Here is a 16,901-nt window from a genome sequence, read left to right as displayed (position 1 = left end):
ACACATTAAAAAAATGATTCATTGTTTATCTGAAATTTAACAGGCATCCTGTATTTTTATTTGCTAAATCCGGCAACTCTAGCTCTGAGAACTAAAAGAATTATGGTGTCTTGCCGCCAAATGACTCCAAGTTTAAAATAATCTAAATGGTATTTTATATGTAGGGAAATGTCCCCCCTCTGCCGCCCCCCACCATGATGTGACTTAGAAGACTTTTAATCTCAAATTCTTGCATGCCCATTTCCCCTCTCTTCTCCTGAGCTCCTGTCTAGCAGATGTGTGCAGGCTGCCCCTTTGTTGCGGGGAGACGTAGGGGGTTTGGATTTGCTTCGGGAAGCCTCTGGAGGATTTGACGCAGGAAAGATACATGTCCCAGGTTATTTTTTTTCCAGCAAGGATTTCTCTTTATTGATGTGGAATTCATGTAGCGTGCAAGTAACCATTTTAATGTGAATGACGCGGTAACATTCAGTGTTAGGCCGTGAGGAAACCAGTCAGCAGAGATCATTCCCCTCCCCTGTCCCCAAGGGTCCCCAGCTGGTCCTCTAAAGACCTCCCACGGGTCCCCCTGCAGTCCCCTCCCTGCTGCCCAGGCTCTACCTCACGCTGTCCCCATTCCCCTCCCTGGGGCTGGTCTGTTTGCTTTCACACCCACATGGAACACTAATAAAAGTATTCATGAGCCACTAATGAGAACTGATCGCAGCGTTAGAGGCTGGGAACTCACTTGTTTGCTCTTGAGAAGCACTCTGTGACTAGGTTCTGTTTTTATCCCCTTTTTATAGTGGAGCAAACTAAGGCACAGAGAAGTTAAGCAACTTGCACAAGGGCACACAGCCATCTTATATCTCCCCGACCCTCCATGCAAATAAAATCAAGGCCAAATTCTTAAACTAAAAATCACTTTGGTTTGAGAGATTATTGAGGTTGAAATGGGGGTGGGGGGGCTGACCTTCGATTGCCAGGGTTCTGGATTAGTAAATTATCTGTCATTTTCTTTGTTAAATGTGTGCTTGGATCTTTAAAAAGGCATTCTAATACCTCAGTAAGGCACACAGTTATGAATCTTAAAGTAGAAGCTAGCAGAATCACTCATCACCCTCACTCACTCATTGCGCTCCCAGCCCTGTTGCTGCTGGTGGCCAAAAACCCCCCAAAAAACAAAACAAAAAAACAACCCAACCAACACCTTGACAACATCTTGCTCTTGCTTTTCTTGTCACTGGTCTGACCGGGGAAAATGAACTTGCTCACGGGTGCTCTCATTTCCCTTCTTGCTCTCCTCCTGTCCGAGGTATAAATATTATATGCTTTCCCCAGGAGTAACAGCACATGGTACAAATACAACTTCATATTTTGTGCCTTGCAGTGTGGTTCTGATCCACCTGGCAGGTTAAGATTTTCCTGGGGAAACTTTCTTAAATAATTGTAATGGATTTTTTTTTTTTAAGAAGCAGAATAACAAGGGGATAAAATTCGTGTCTACACTACATACATTATGGGTAAAAGCAATATGAGCTCCCATAGGAAATGGTATTAATCTTGAACAAATTACTTTGTGAATTATAAGATGCTACTGGGACCCCCCCCATTTGTGTTATCAGCAAAATTTGAATTGATTCTTCCCAGGAACATTAACCACAGTGAAATGTGCTGGACAGGGGCATTAGTAAAATCTCTTTATTAATTAAAAAAGGAAAAAAGCAATTATAGTCTCTGTCAGGTCCCTTAAATCGTTTTCTACCTGCGAATTCTTGAAGCTGCTTGAGACTTGCTCAGATCTTTAGGTGAGCTGGGTGAGGAGAAAAAAGCATGAGCTCTCAGAACGCATCTAACTGTGTCCCCCTGGGGGACAGAATCATCATCCTCCCGTCAAGACTCACTGTGCTTAGTTGGCTGGAGGAACCGTGCAGGCCATCTTTGGTGAGGGTGCCAGATTTAGCAAATAAAACTATAGGTCACCTGGTTAAATTTGAATCTCAGATAAGCAAACCAGTAATTTTTTAGTATAAGTATGACCCAAATGTTACATGGGCCATACTGGGCATCCTGTATTTTCTCTGGCAGCACTGAGGGGAAGGTCATGGCTTGGGGGAAATTGGACGCTAAGCTGAGCCCCCTGATGAAGCCAAAGCAGGCGCTGAATGGGGAACAACGAGAGGATTAGGGGCAAGCTCCAAAAGAGACTTGAGTTCCACCCGGCTCTGAGCTCCCGAGTGAACACCAAATGCAGTGACATGTTTGTGAAGGAAGTGAACGATCTGGGAGGTGTGTTTCCCTTTTTCGATAGTTGGGAAAGATAATCTAGCTTTATGATGTTATGAAAAACACTACTGCTAAAATATTTACTTCTTTTCTATATTTTTTAGCTAATTTGTACACAGAAGTGAATTGGCTTTACTGATTTTCGTTCTTCAGGTCTAGACTACTTTTAAAAAGATGACAGTTATTGGAAAGTAGCTTTGAGTGTCGTTTTTCCTTTTAAAAATAAAAATAATCCATGCTTATGGTACAAGAAAAGTAAAACAGTATACAGTAAGGGGCACCTGGGGGGCTCAGTCGGTTGAGGATCTGACTCTTGATTTCGGCTTAGGTTGTGATCTCAGGGTCCTGAGATCGAGTCCCATATGAGCTCCATACTCGGGGAGGAGGCTACTGGAGATTCTCTCTTTCCATCTCCCCCCACTCATGTACATGCCCCCTCTCTTTTTCTCTCAGATAGATAGATAGATCTTAAAAAAAAAAAAAAAGTGTACAGTAAAACCTGAAAGACTGAGTTTCCACTGTCTCCAGTCCCCGAGTCTTACTTCTGGAGGTGATCACTACCCACAATTCCTAACAAATTATTCTGTGTTCTATCAGAAATTTTCTATAGGTAATCAAGCAAGTAAATACACATGTCCTTGTGTAGGGCACAGCTTCTGAGATGGCTCCCATCACTGCTGGCTTTGGGGGTCCATGCCCTGTCTCCCCTAGAGAACGGGGGAGACTAGCGGGAGGGGCATCACTTCCAGGACTAGATTGTGGACAGGCCTGCGTCTTGCTAGCCAACCCCATTCTCTCTCAGCTTGCCAGCTCTGGTGAAGCCAGCTGCCAGGATGGGGAGTCCCATGGCCCGCAGCTGAGGCCTTCAATCTAACGGACCCCAAATGATCAAGTTCTGCCGGCAGCCACATGAGCCTAGAAGGACATTCTTTCAGCTGAGCCTTCCGATGAGACCCCAGCCCGAGACAGCCTGTGGGAGACCCCGCACAGAGCACTCAGCGGAGCCATGCCCACATTCCTGACCCACAGAAACGGTGATGATTAATGGCCATGTTCGAGGCTAGGTCTTGTGGTGGTTTGTTACATAGCAATAGGGAACTCAGATGCCTTCCCTTTACACAAACAGGGTCGACTCTTAAACCGCTGTGTGTGTTCTAAGAAATCAGATACAAGAGTTGATCAAGAAGGAGAAACACCGGGAAAAGGACTAAGGAGTAACCTGGACGGTTTCTCGATGGCGAAGCAGGACAGCCTGCCGTGGTACTGTGGATGGGGCACACAGCAGTGCGTCTGTTTCATGAAAACAACCTAAAGGTGTGAGAGGTGAAGTCGGTGTCAAGTCACGCCCAACGTTTAAGAAAATGTGCAGAAAGGCAATTAAAATCAGAGAAGAGCCCAGCCCGAGAGCTTTCAGCTTGGAGTCAGAGACCTGGGAGTGATAAATAGTGTTGTGAGCCTCACGCTTTGTGGGTCACTTAGTACTTCTCTGTAAGTAAGTACTTACTTACTGCAGCGGCTAACATGCAAGGGGTCCCGTCGCCAGGAGAACGTGAAACACCACGAATGCCTAGGTGTCATTAACTTTAGATAGGGAACAATTTCCCCCCTTTATTGACACTTTTACTATTGGTTCCTTTTTTTTTCTTGATGTAATGCTCTCAAGACTTCAGAAAAGCATTTTCACGTTGCTTCTCAAACGCCCAGAGCCACAGTTTCCCTGGCAAAACGCGGTGACAGCAAGAGCCGAGCCTTTCTTTTTTTTTTTTTTTAAAGATTTTATTTATTTGAGAGAGAGAGAATGACAGATAGAAAGCACGAGAGGGAAGAGGGTCAGAGGGAGAAGCAGACTCCCCGCTGAGCAGGGAGCCCGATGCGGGACTCGATCCTGGGACTCCAGGATCATGACCTGAGCCGAAGGCAGTCGCTCAACCAACTGAGCCACCCAGGCGCCCGAGCCAAGCCTTTCCACATGAGCTCGGACCGGCCCCATCTCAACCTAGGCTAGTACCACAGAGCTTTAATGTACATGGGGAAAATGTCCCAACCCTAGGAATTTAACAGCTAAATCTGTGCCTTTCTTAAATATTAACCTGTCCCACCAACCAGCGATGTGTCTCTAAAACGCACTTGCTGCCCATGGATCCCCTGAAGGGCAGTTCACCTTCACTTCATATAATGGATGCACTGCAGTCGCGTGGACCCTAAGGCAATTCCTACACAGACACCACTGATGTCTAGGATCCAACCATAAAAGTAATCTCAGGAAAAGATTCCCTGGCAGGGCAAATTGTACTTTTTGATGGCTGATTTGTGCTCACTGAGCTACACCGGTGTTTTTAACACTCACGTCTAAGTAAGATTTTCTCTCTTTTTTAAATATTTTATTTATTTATTTCTTTGAGAGAGAGAACATGAGGGGGGGAGGGTCAGAGGGAGAAGCAGACTCCCTGCTGAGCAGGGAGCCCAACGTGGAACTCAATCGCGGGACTCCAGGATCATGAACTGAGCCGAAGGCAGTTGCTTAACCAACTGAGCCACCCAGGCGCCCCTAAGTAAGATTTTCACAAGACACAAGCCACCTTGCTCAACCCCACCTCCCACAAAATCTCTTTATGTCTAGAGAGTATCTAGAAGAGAGGTCAATACATTTTTTTCTATAAAAAGCCAGAGAGTAAATATTTTAGGTTTAGTAGGGCATGTGATCTCTGTTGAAAACATTCGACTCTGCCATTGCTGCATAAAAGTTCTAGACTCGGGCACCTGGGTGGCTCAGATGGTTAAGCGTCTGCCTTCGGCTCAGGTCATGATCCCAGAATCCTGGGATCGAGTCCCGCATCGGGCTCCCTGCTCCTTGGGAGCCTGCTTCTCCCTCTGCCTCTCTCTCGCTCTCTCTCTCTCTGTGTCTCTCATGAATAAATAAATAAAATCTTTAAAAAAAAAAAAAAAAAAAAAGTTCTAGACTCTGGGAGTGCCAGTGGGTGTGGTGGGTGCCCCATTAAACCTTTATGGACTCTTAAATTCGAATTTCGTATCATTCCCACGTGTCGTGAAATATTCTTCTTTCGATTTCTTCAACCATTAAAAAAAAATGTAAAAACCATCGTATGGCTCACCACTCATACAACAGGTGGCAGCCAGATTTAGTCCACAAGCCCTTGTTTGCTAACCCCCGATTGAGAGAGTACATTTCATTCTCCAGCTCCAAAAACTCTTCCTTCCGGGTCTGGATATTTTCAATGCCTGTCAGAGTTGAATTGCACAATTCCATATTTGCATAAGGTGCAAATATCTAACGATCACATTTATCTGTTCATTTATGTGGACTGAAAAATGCCACCTGCCAATCTTTGTGGGTTTTTTTTTTTTTTAAAGGTAAATTTGGGGGCAACTGGGTGGCTCAGTCGTTAAGCGTCTGCCTTTGGCTCAGGTCGTAATTCCAGTGTCCTGGGATCGAGCCCCGCATCGGGCTCCCTGCTCAGCAGGAAGCCTGCTTCTCTCTCTCACTCCCCCTGCTTGTGTTCCCTCTCTCTCTCTCTGTCAAATAAATAAAATCTTTAAAAAAAAAAGGTGAATTTGGTCCATTTACAATAATTGTCATTATTGACATGCTTGGACCTGTTCCTACTATCATTTCAGTTTATCCCACTTTTTCTGTTTCCTTTTAATTCTTTTCTTACTTGAAAAAAATTGATACGTATATTTCCCCCATAATGACATAAGAATTTAGCATCCTCTCATCTCCTACTCCTCCCATTCCATTATGTTGGTAACTTTTAGTTTATATTTTCTCTTATCTGGTATTAGAGATTTCTTAAGGACAATAATTATATTTTTCAAGGAATTTTAGCACCTTTACTTCCTATATCTCTTGTATCTTCTCCTCGTATTTAAATACTTCATCCCAAACAGTTTTGCATGGGTCTTGTGTCTCAAAGTTTCTTTCTTAAAAATATTTTTTTATCATGCTCTCATATCTGAAAGCAGTTTGACTGGATATAAAATTCTGAGTTTGAAATTGTTTTCCTTTAATATTTTGAATATACTATTCAATCGTCTTTTTTTTTTCCTTCTTAGCTTGTAGTTTCACTATTGAGATGTTTGTTAACATGGTCCTGGGGTTGGTTTTTAAAAATTATTATTCTTGAGATATAATTCATATACTATATAAAATTCACTCTTTTAAGGTGTACATACAGTTCATTTTCTAGAATATTCACAAAGTTGTGCAACCATCCCCACACCCTAACTAGAGATCATTTCTGTTGTGCAAAAAATAATCCCTGTGTGTATTAGCAGCCACTCCCTGTTTCCTCCCACCCCCAGCTGCTGGCAACCTATGATCTAATTTCTGCCTCTACAGATTTGCCCATGCTGGCCATTCCGTGTCAATGGAGAAAACCAAGCTTAATTCTTCACCCCATTCCACAACCCTTCCCATCAGGTCTTTACCATCTCCTTCTCTTATGGGTTGTCTTGTGTTTTCAAAATATATGTCTCAGTCCTAACCCCCAGGACCTGGTTAAGGTTAAATCCTAACCCCCTTTACCTGGTTAAGACGAGGTCATTGGGGTAGCCCCTCAACCAATATGACTGGTGTTCTTATACAAAGGGGAAATTTGGACATAAGCAAGTAGTTGATGTTAAGCTACAGGGATAAGATACAAGAAGTCTACAAGCCCAGAAATACCAAAGATTGTCAGCAAACACAAAAAGCTGGGAGGAGTAAGATGGATCCTCCCTAGAGCCTGCAGAGGGCTCCATGCCCCGCCTCCCTCCCTGCACGCCAGCACCCTGGCCATTCCTCAGTTCCTTGAACACAGACGGGACAGTTTGGACCGTGAGGGTGGGGCCGCATTTGAGGGGTTGGCAGAGCAGTGAGCTGGAAAAAGCCTGGGTCTTTGATAGTTTTGCCAAGTAATCCTAGAGTGCCTGCCTTTGGACTTATACATGAGAAAGAAACAGACGTCTCTCTTGTTTCTGTTTCTGTTATTTATTGACTGTTATTTGCAGTCAGGGTCAGCTTCATGGGTGTGCATCTTGTGTGGTGGCCCAGAGTGCCCCACTTAGAAGGGCCCCACACTGGTTTACTATCTGCTGTCGCCACCTTGAAATTCTTTTTTTTTTTTAAGATTTTATTTATTAATTTGACAGAGAGAGACACAGCGAGAGAGGGGGAGTGGGAGAGGGAGAAGCAGGCTTCCTGCCGAGCAGGGAGCCCGATGCGGGGCTTGATCCCAGGACCGAGATCATGACCTGGGCCGAAGGCAGACACTTAACAACTGAGCCACCCAGGCACCCTGCCACCTTGAAATTCTTACTAATATTTGAAAAAGGAGCTCTGTGTTTTCACTGTGAACTGGGCCCCCAGAATCATGGTTCTGTTTGCAGCTGGATTTAATCCCAAATGATATACTGTGTGACTCTGGTGCCCGCATTCTTCCTACTTCCTGGACAGCCATTCTCGGAATGATCTACTTCCAAGATCAACCTTTTGTGCCTGAAGTGTAAGGGACATGGGTTATTTTTGCCTCCTGGTGTCCATTGGCCTTTCTTTTAGAAGGACACCAAATTTCCTTTAAATTCAGGAGTTTGGTTGGGGGGGGGCTGACCCCACCCCAGCTCCAGGGTTGGGCATTTGAAATAGGCCCAAGATAATCAATGCTTTCCATCCCCTGGTCATAGGGATTGATTCAGGGACGGTGACCCACTTCCAGCCAATGACACTCAGACCCAGAATTCGTATTTCGTCTGTAGGGAAAATGAGCTCCACAGGGGATGCAGAGAAGCTAGGACTTGAAGGCATGGTTTCAGCCTCTGGACTACCCTGACTTTTCAGTTACTAGAGCCAATAAAATCCACCACCAGCACCACCATCTTTTTCTTTAAAGCTGGTTGAATTGTATTTTCTGTCCCTTGCAATGGCAAAAGCCCTAATTAATCCATACAATTTTCTCAAACGAAGGGATACCTTCACAGGGCTATCTTAATGAAACTATTCAGGACCATTTTCTTTGCAGGGTTTTGATATTTGGTTGTTGCTGTTGCTGTTTGGGAGCCTCTTTAACACAGCAAATCATATTTGGCGAACTGACCAAGATGTCGGGGCAGCTTCTATAACGCAGGGTCAGAAAGGATCTGTTTAGCTATAGTACGCTTGCAGGTCTGGAAGAAGTACACTCGGAGATACACAGGGTGAGAGATAAATGCGGTGAACAGCATAAACAGTCTTCATCAAGACTTTAGTAAGCAACCATCTGCCATCCTTGAGAGTGTAGGAAACTGGAAAACACTATGATTTTGGCTTCTCTAAAATGTGTAACCTCAAGTTGGTATAATTCGTAGGGCTGGTACGAGTCAATCTTTTTTGGGGGTGTCTGTGGTTAAAGACACATAGTATCATATTTACCATTTTAAGCACTTTTCAGTGTACAATTCAGCGACATTAAATACACTCACCGTGATCTCTTTCCAGAACTTTTTCATCATCCCAAACAGAACAGGGGCGTCTGGGTGGCTGTTAGTTAAGCATCTGACTCTTAATTTCGGCTCAGGTCATGTTCTCAGGGTCATGAGATTGAGCCTAGCACCAGGCTCCACGCTCAGTGTAGAGTCTACTTAAGATTCTCTCTTCCTCTGGCCCTCCCTCCTCCACTCGAGTGCGTGCACTCTCTCTCATTAATTAATTAATAAATCATAACAAAGAACACTGACACAAAGATAAATTTGATCCAGTTGGGAAACTTTTCGTCTTCGGAGGCTGATTCCTTCCCTATCCCTGTAACGGCAAGTATACACTCATGCCAGGACTCTGGACGCATTTACAGAGGTAGGGAAAGGATTTTCAGATGTTGATCACCTAGGATGCATTTGGGAACTAGAATTCGCATCTGTCATTCCTTATTTCTAACTCCCCGTAACACTTTGCTATTTTAAAGCTCAATGGATTCTAAATTAAAAATTGGATCAAAACTTAAAATGTACCTGAATTGACATCTTCTCCCATAAACTAATTATTTAAAAGTGGATCTATATAGAATCGTTGCTGTAAACTTGAACATATTTTCTCTATAGTTATAGTTCAAAGAACATCATTTTTTTCCAGAACGTTTTCAAGGTTTCCACTTACAAATATAGAGACTGGTATAATAAATACATCCTACTTATTTGAGAGCCTAACAAAATATAAATGAAAAGGTGTGATATGCAGTCTTTTTTTTTCCTATTGATCCGTGGCAGAAAGCCTTTGAAATAATTTGATCAGTGGTTGGTATTTTGTGAAATGGTGACCCCCAAACAGCCTGTCAGTTCCCTGGCATGCCGTTTTTCAACAGCATGGTGTAATTAGAGTGGACTCTATTGACATAATAAATATGGGAGCACGGGTGGTATCCATTTCCAGGTGTTTAACTGAAGAAATCAAAGATCTTGTAATATGGAGTTGACACGGAGAATTTGTCCAGCCACAATAAAATTTTGAAATAGCTGTGATCTTGGGGTCATAAAATGACTGATCAAGAGAAAAAAATTTTTGTGGGGGGTGGGAGGGATGGGGTGGCTGGGTGATAGACATTGGGGAGGGTATGTGCTATGGTGAGCGCTGTGAATTGTGCAAGACTGTTGAATCACAGGTCTGTACTTCTGAAACAAATAATGCAATATATGTTAAGGGAAAAAAAAGAAGAAGCTAGCAGGAGGGGAAGAATGAAGGGGAGTAAGTCAGAGGGGGAGACGAACCATGAGAGACAATGGACTCTGAAAAACAAACTGAGGGTTCTAGAGGGGAGGGGGGTGGGGGGATGGGTTAGCCTGGTGATGGGTATTAAAGAGGGCACATTCTGCGTGGAGCACTGGGTGTTATGCCCAAACAATGAATCGTGGAACACTACATCAAAAACTAATGATGTAATGTATGGTGATTAACATAACAATAAAAAATAAAAAAGAGGAAAAATTTTTTATGATATAGAAGTGATTATATTGACTTATTCTTGGCTGTAGTGTCGACAGAGAGAATGAACTGTTTCCCACTGCTTCTATTCTAAACCTGAGTGGAAAAATTGATACAAGTATTGTCTGAAATCATAAGCTACCATTAAATAATAAACATAGTCAACTGTTATTTTTAAGAATACGGACCTAGGGGCACCTGGGTGGCTCAGTCGGTTAAGCATCAGACTCTTGGTTTCAGCTCAGGTCCTGATCTCAGGGTTGTGAGGTGGAGCCTCACCTTAGATTCTATGCTCAGTACAGTGTCTGATTGAGATTCTCTCTCCCTCCCCTTCTGCCCCTCTCCATGCTCTTCCTGGCTCTCTCTCTCTCTCTTTTAAAGATTTTATTTATTTATTTGACAGAGAGAGAGACATAGCGAGAGAGGGAACACAAGCAGGGGGAGTGGGAGAGGGAGAAGCAGGCCTCCCGCTGAGCAGGGAGCCCGATGTGGGGCTCGATCCCAGGACCCTGGGATCATGACCTGAGCCGAAGGCAGACGCTTAATGACTGAGCCACCCAGGCGCCTCAGTCTCGCTCTCTTTCTCAAAATAAATAAATAAAATCTTAAAAAAAAAAAAGAATACTAGCCAAAAAAACAGTGAAGGGTCCTGGAATTCAACCATATGGATTTTTGAAGCTAAAGTCCACATGTGTACACATTAACGTGGAAAAAAAAAAGGGCGCCTGGGTGGCTCAGTTGGTTAAGCGACTGCCTTCGGCTCAGGTCATGATCCTGGAGTCCCGGGATCGAGTCCCACATCGGGCTCCCTGCTCAGCAGGGAGTCTGCTTCTCCCTCTGACTCTCTTCCCTCTCATGCTCTCTATCTCTCATTCTCTCTCTCTCAAATAAATAAAATCTTTAAAAAAAAAAACATGAAAAAAAAGTTGGTAATTTTGTTCAGAGCAGTAAATGAGGCTACATGACATATCCTCTTTTCTTGTACAACTTGAATAACATTTCATTTGGGGGGTCAAACAACGCGAATCCCAGTTACCGTACACTGCCGCCCGTTTTCCTGCCGCATCTCCCCCTCCCTCACCTCCTGGGGATGACTACCCCAACTAGGACGCTTAAGGGGTGTGAAACCAGGCAGGGGAGGGTCATGTTCACTTACGTTTTACACAGAGCTGAGTAACTCTTCTAAGGTCATAGAGCAAATTCAGTCTCAGGCTAGACCCAGAAGCAGCCCTATAATGCAAACCTGCTGGTCTCCCTGTCCTCGCTCACCGAAGCCTGCCTGCAGCCCAGTGACCAGAGGGCCCTCCCCTTCTCGCCGCTTTGCCACAGACTAGAGGCTGACACTAGTCACAACTATAAAGGATCTAGGGTCTCACTCAAGCAAGCACCAGCTAAGTGCAAGGCCCGGCATGAGCAGTGGGGGCATCCTGAGATGAACATGCTTTCGAGAAGCTTCGGTGCAGAAGACGACGAGATATACACAGATAAATCCCCTGCATTTCCCTCCCAGGGTTTGTACCTTCGTGCTCATCTCCATCCCACCGGCCCTGCCCAAACCTTTTATCTGACAGATAAGGAAAACAAAGCTCAGAAAGTCTTGACCGACACAGCTAATTAGTGGCAAAGCTGAAATTTGACCGGACAGCTTGACTTTTAGTGTCTATGATTCATGCTAGCCCCCACCCCCAAACTCCACATGTTTTCTTATCTTAGACAAGCATGCGATAAATCTGCTCAGAAAGAGAGCGGTGATGAATGCGTATTGAAACTCAGCACGTTAAGAAACGGTCCTTTTCTCAGAGTGATAATTTTAAAATGTAAGATGTCTTCTGTCATCAGGGTTTTCTGTTGCTTCCTTTAGCGTGTGCCAAAATGGTGAACACTACAGAAAAGCTTTTGTGCTCTGAGCAAATTACTGGACGTGTAAACAAACCCAACAAACAACACAGCACACAGCCTGGGGTCCGGACCTGGAGGGAAGGTGGGATGGCGCCACACACGGGCATCTCTGCCTTTCTCAGCGCCTGTGTTCTACCTTGGAGTCATTGTGGACGCTAAACTAGGCAAATTGAGTAGCCGCTGTCATTCAAAGTGGTATAGTGGTTTCCGTCGGGGAAGCCCTTGAAAATGTTTTCTAGGAGTAATAATGGAAGTCATGAGTGTCATAGATAATGAAATGGAGGAGATGGAAATAAACACATTGCTGTCACAGGGTCACCAGCTGTTACAGATCTTTAAAAACATTTGTACACTTTATTTTTTTAATCTTATTTTATTATTTTATTTTTTAAAAGATTTTATTTATTTAATTGACAGAGAGAGAGACACACACACAGCGAGAGCAGGAACACAAGCAGTGGGAGCGGGAGAGGGGGAAGCAGGCCTCCCGCCGAGCAGGGAGCCGGATGTGGGGCTCGATCCCAGGATCCTGGGATCATGACCTGAGCCGAAGGCAGTCGCTTAACTGACTGAGCCACCCAGGTGCCCCACATTTGTACACTTTAGAAATTCATTTCTAAACATAAATGCAGGACTTAAATAAAAGTTTTGGGGAAGTGGGCATTTTTTAAGAGAAATGGTGGGGAAGAGGGCAAGAGTTTTAAATTGAGTCCAAATTCAATAAAGTGATGAATGCCAAAGTAAGGAATTGTGACTTTAATCCAGGGGTCTGTGAACGATGGCTCACAGGCCAAATCTGGCCCACTGCCTGTTTTGTAAATAAAGTTTTATTGGGACATGGACCTGCCCGTTTGTTCAGGTATTGTCTGTGTGTGTTTTTTTTTCACTCAAACGGTAGAGTTGAGTCATTTCAACAGAGACCCTATGGCCTACAGAGCCCTTTAAATGTATACTCCCTTACAGAAAAATATGGGTGCACTCTATGATAGGCAGTATTGAAGGTTCCAGACCAGGGGAACGCTGTGATGGAAGCCATGAGAATCTCAATCTGGCAGGAGAGTGTAGGATGGGCTGGAACAGGGAGAGGTAAACGTCATCAGATAAAATGCCTCCGGAGCTCAAACGAAGGTGGTCTCAATAGATATGGGGAGACAGAAACAAGTTCAAGAGAGATGCCAAAGAAAAACAGAACCTGAAACCCGGTTAGATAAAAGTGGAACAGAAATGCGGATTCAAGACTCCCTTTGAGGCTCTGCGCTCAGGTTACAAGCTGCGTGGTTATGACAACTGGGAGATGAGCAGCCGGCCTTGGGTGAGTGGATGACTTTAGTTTTACATATACCTGCTCCCTCAAGTGCATGAATTGCCTGCAGATGGTGGCGATGTGCAGCTGGAACTCGAGAGGTCCGTGATGCATTAATTGCAATGCCACTGGCAAAGTTATGTTGAGTAATCTAGGAAGGTTTGAACACGTTACATACGTCTGATATAAATTGTGATGAAAAGTGGCCCATGACAGCCCTCCAAAGAGGCGGGCCCTTCCTAATGTCACATGAGTAACTTTCTGGTGGGGTCGGCTGGGGGGAAGCCAGTCGGCTCCAAGGACCACAGGTGTCTTGTGTGCTGGTGACCTTCTCCCCTGCTGTCCCCTCCCTCAGCATGATCTCTTCAACACAGTGGACTCCAGGCACGTGGAGCAGACGTGTCCCTGTTCATGGACTACAGACATTGCGGGGTTCCAAGCCCGCTCATTGCTCACTTTGGCTTACCACAGATCATCGCCTACTTTAGGCTCTCGTAGACTCTCCAGTTTCACTTGGAATTCCAGCCTCAATTCCCACCGCTTCTGGCTGGTGCCAATATTTCTGTTCCTCCTCTCTTTGCTGGTGCAACAAGTCAAGTTCTTTCTAGCTTGGGCCACCCAGACTTGAGAAGGGAACTGTTTTTCCCACAGCCCCCCTGGATTCTGACTCAGCAGTTTGCATGGATTTTCCCCAGAATTTTCCAGAACATTCCTGGGCCCCTCGTGCTCAGGACACTCCACAGCTGCAACAGCTTTGTTTTTTTCATGAACTCTCTCCTTTCTGATGCTTCTTCAAACTTTCCCGAATCCAGCTCCCCCCAAATGTGCTTTCACTCTCTTCTGTCTCCCCCTCTTGTTTGCCCTGATAGTCCCTAATCAATTCGTATCACCCCTGAACCCCATCTAGTTCTTCCTGCCCCACTCATGAGTTACCTCACTCCTTTTCTCCAGAAAAACTGGTGCAAAAATGTACACAAATAATCTGTCAATGCTAGCATATCTACAATCTATTTAAATGTTGGCTGGTCCCCTGGGAGGAGGGGGTGGGGAGTGAGACTAGTAATTGATCAGTCGGTATTTCCACTCCTGGGAGGGAGACTGTAACCACAGGATTGACTTCAGAAAAGTTGTTTTGTTGTTAAATAAATAAGAGGCGGTCTTGTATTTCATTAAAATAATTGTCAATCTTTTCCTCCCGATTAGTAAGTGTAAAGTTGATTACTATATCTTTTTCCTGTCACTCCTTTCTGACATGCTCTTAGATGGCTTGACAGCTGGCATGCACTGGGGAGGTGACAGGCACAGCCTCATACCATTTCTTTAGTCAGACACGCAAGCTATTTTACCTCTGACCTTTGTTCACTCACCCTTGCCTTCTTCATCTAGCGGCAAGCCTAGGCTTTCCTGCCCTTGCTTCTGTTCACATCCATCCAAAATGTACTGACAAGTCAATTCTACTGTTAAGAACAAACCAAGTTCACAGAATTGCTATGAAAAATGGAAGAAATGAATTATTTTCACAACAAGAGGGTCCCAATCTCATTGACATCAAGCAATCCCACTCTTTCAGGATTGCATTTCCAAGCTGCGTTTTAGGAAAAGCCTTCTGTGTCTTAGTGAGGCTGACTCTGCTTGCTTAATCTTCCATAGCTTTCAGCAAAAATTAATTTACTAAAATATGAAAAATACAAAAATTTAAAATATTACTCCCCTACAGAGGCGCAAATGAAAAATGCATGCAAACTATTTTTATACCTTCCTCCCCCCTCTAAAATTGACTTAAAATATCAGCTCATTCCTTTGGAAAGATCAAGATATGTTCTTTTAAAGACAAAGCCTGGAAAGGAATACAGAAAATTTTATTTTATTTTTAAAGATTTTTATTTATTTGACAGAGAGAGACACAGTGAGAGAGGGAATACATGCAGGGGGAGTGGGAGAGGGAGAAGCAGGCTTTCCGCAGAGCGGGGAGATCCCAGGACCCTGTGATCATGACCTGAGCAGAAGGCAGACGCTTAACGACTGAGTCACCCAGGTGCCCCAGGAATATGGAAAATTTTAAAAAGCTTTCTCTATTAAATTTGAAGTGGTGGGAATGCAGGTGGCTTATTTGGCTTTCGATTATTATTTGGGAATAAAAAAACTAACAGAAGAGGAAAAGTAAGAGCTTTGTTGCGACGAGAACATAAAACTTGCCTCTGATGTACTTTTTTTTTTTTTAAGATTTTATTTATTTATTTGACAGAGAGAGACACAGTGAGAGAGGGAACACAAGCAGGAGGAGTGGGAGAGGGAGAAGCGAAGCAGGCTTCCCGCGGAGCAGGGAGCCTGATGTGGGGCTCGATCCCAAGACCCTGGGATCATGACCTGAGCCGAAGGCAGACGCTTAACGACTGAGCCACCCAGGCGCCCCTCTGATGTACTTTTTTTTAATATATGGCTGTATACTAAGTACCAAAGTTGTTTCTCCTTCTAAAGCGAGAAGCTAACTTAATGCTACATGTAGACAGCAGGTGGGGACAAATGTAATGGATTTAGTTGCTGGATCTTGACTCATCTGCCCCTGATTAGTACTCTAGTAACACAAAGTAGTTTTTAAGTCCTTTGACTAAAAGGATTTCCCAGTGGCGGTAATGAGACACACGAAGAGTCGGCACAGGTCACTGTCTCCGTCCGCACCGGGAACCACGGAGACAGGGCCCGGACGCTTTGGCGCCGGCCCCGCTACGGGCCAGCGGGGTCTGCGGCACTCCCTCTCGGGGGGCCTCGCTCCCGGAGCCGCGAGCAGTCACAGGGCCCCGCGGACCCGGCCCACGCGCCCCGCCGCGCACCTCGCAGACCCCGGCCCAGCTCGCCGCCCCGGACCGCCAAGGGTCTGAGCCGCACGCTCGGGCCCGCGAGAAAGGGAAGAGCCGGGACCACTCGCACTCGGGCCTCCCCGAGTCTCGCCGCTCAGGAGCGGGACCACAGAGGGACCGCGGGGGCGGAGCCAGAACGAGGAGCGGGGTGAAGGGCGGGAGAGGGCGGAGTCAGAGAGGGGCTAGGCAGAGCGAGAGCACTGCCGGAGTGTGAGGCGGGGCGAAAAGTGGGGCGAGGACCGAGCCGGGGTGAAGGGCGGGGCGAGGGTGGGGACCGAGGGTGGGGCTAGGGCGGGGTCGGGGCGGGGTCGGCGTGTGAGGCGGGGCTGCGGGCGGGGCCTGCGCTAACAGTCGCGCGGCGGGCGGCGGGCGGCGGGCGGAGCGCACCGTGGAGAGGCTGTGGAGCGCCGGGCCTGGCGGTCGCGAGGAGCGGCGGCTGACGTGAAGGCCTGCCCGGACGGCGCGTTCTGTGAGGCGCGGGCGCGCGAGGGGGCCTGCGGCGCTGCGCGGTGCGGACCGAGTTGGGGCGCTAGTCACGCGGCTGTCCTTTCCTCTGCTGCCGTTTCGGGGCGCGGCGTCCCGAAGTGGGGTTCGTTCCCGGGACGCGGGGACGCCCGGTTCCGTGAGG

The 16,901-nt window shown here is 45.9% G+C and overlaps 1 protein-coding gene across 11 annotated transcripts in view; it reads left to right on the top strand.

Annotated features, from left to right (window-relative positions):
- The first annotated feature begins 16,485 nt into the window (after nt 1-16,485).
- The window catches only part of MEIOB (meiosis specific with OB-fold), a 30,981-nt gene continuing 30,565 nt past the window's right edge, over nt 16,486-16,901 (top strand). For 8 of the 11 annotated variants that reach the window (XR_003523425.2, XM_027614151.2, XM_027614149.2 and 5 more), the window contains exon 1: nt 16,639-16,782. The gene's annotated coding sequence lies outside the window, so the exon portion shown is untranslated. Of the gene's footprint in view, nt 16,501-16,635; nt 16,783-16,901 lie in introns of those variants that run through there. The other 3 variants (XM_027614146.2, XM_027614145.2, XM_035721964.1) reach the window with 2 other exon arrangements.

This window comes from Zalophus californianus, chromosome 10 (assembly GCF_009762305.2).
Source record: "Zalophus californianus isolate mZalCal1 chromosome 10, mZalCal1.pri.v2, whole genome shotgun sequence".
In the NCBI taxonomy this organism is placed as follows: Eukaryota; Metazoa; Chordata; class Mammalia; order Carnivora; family Otariidae; genus Zalophus; species Zalophus californianus.
Note: the sequence above shows the minus strand (reverse complement) of the source record. Positions and strands in the feature narration are given on the sequence as shown.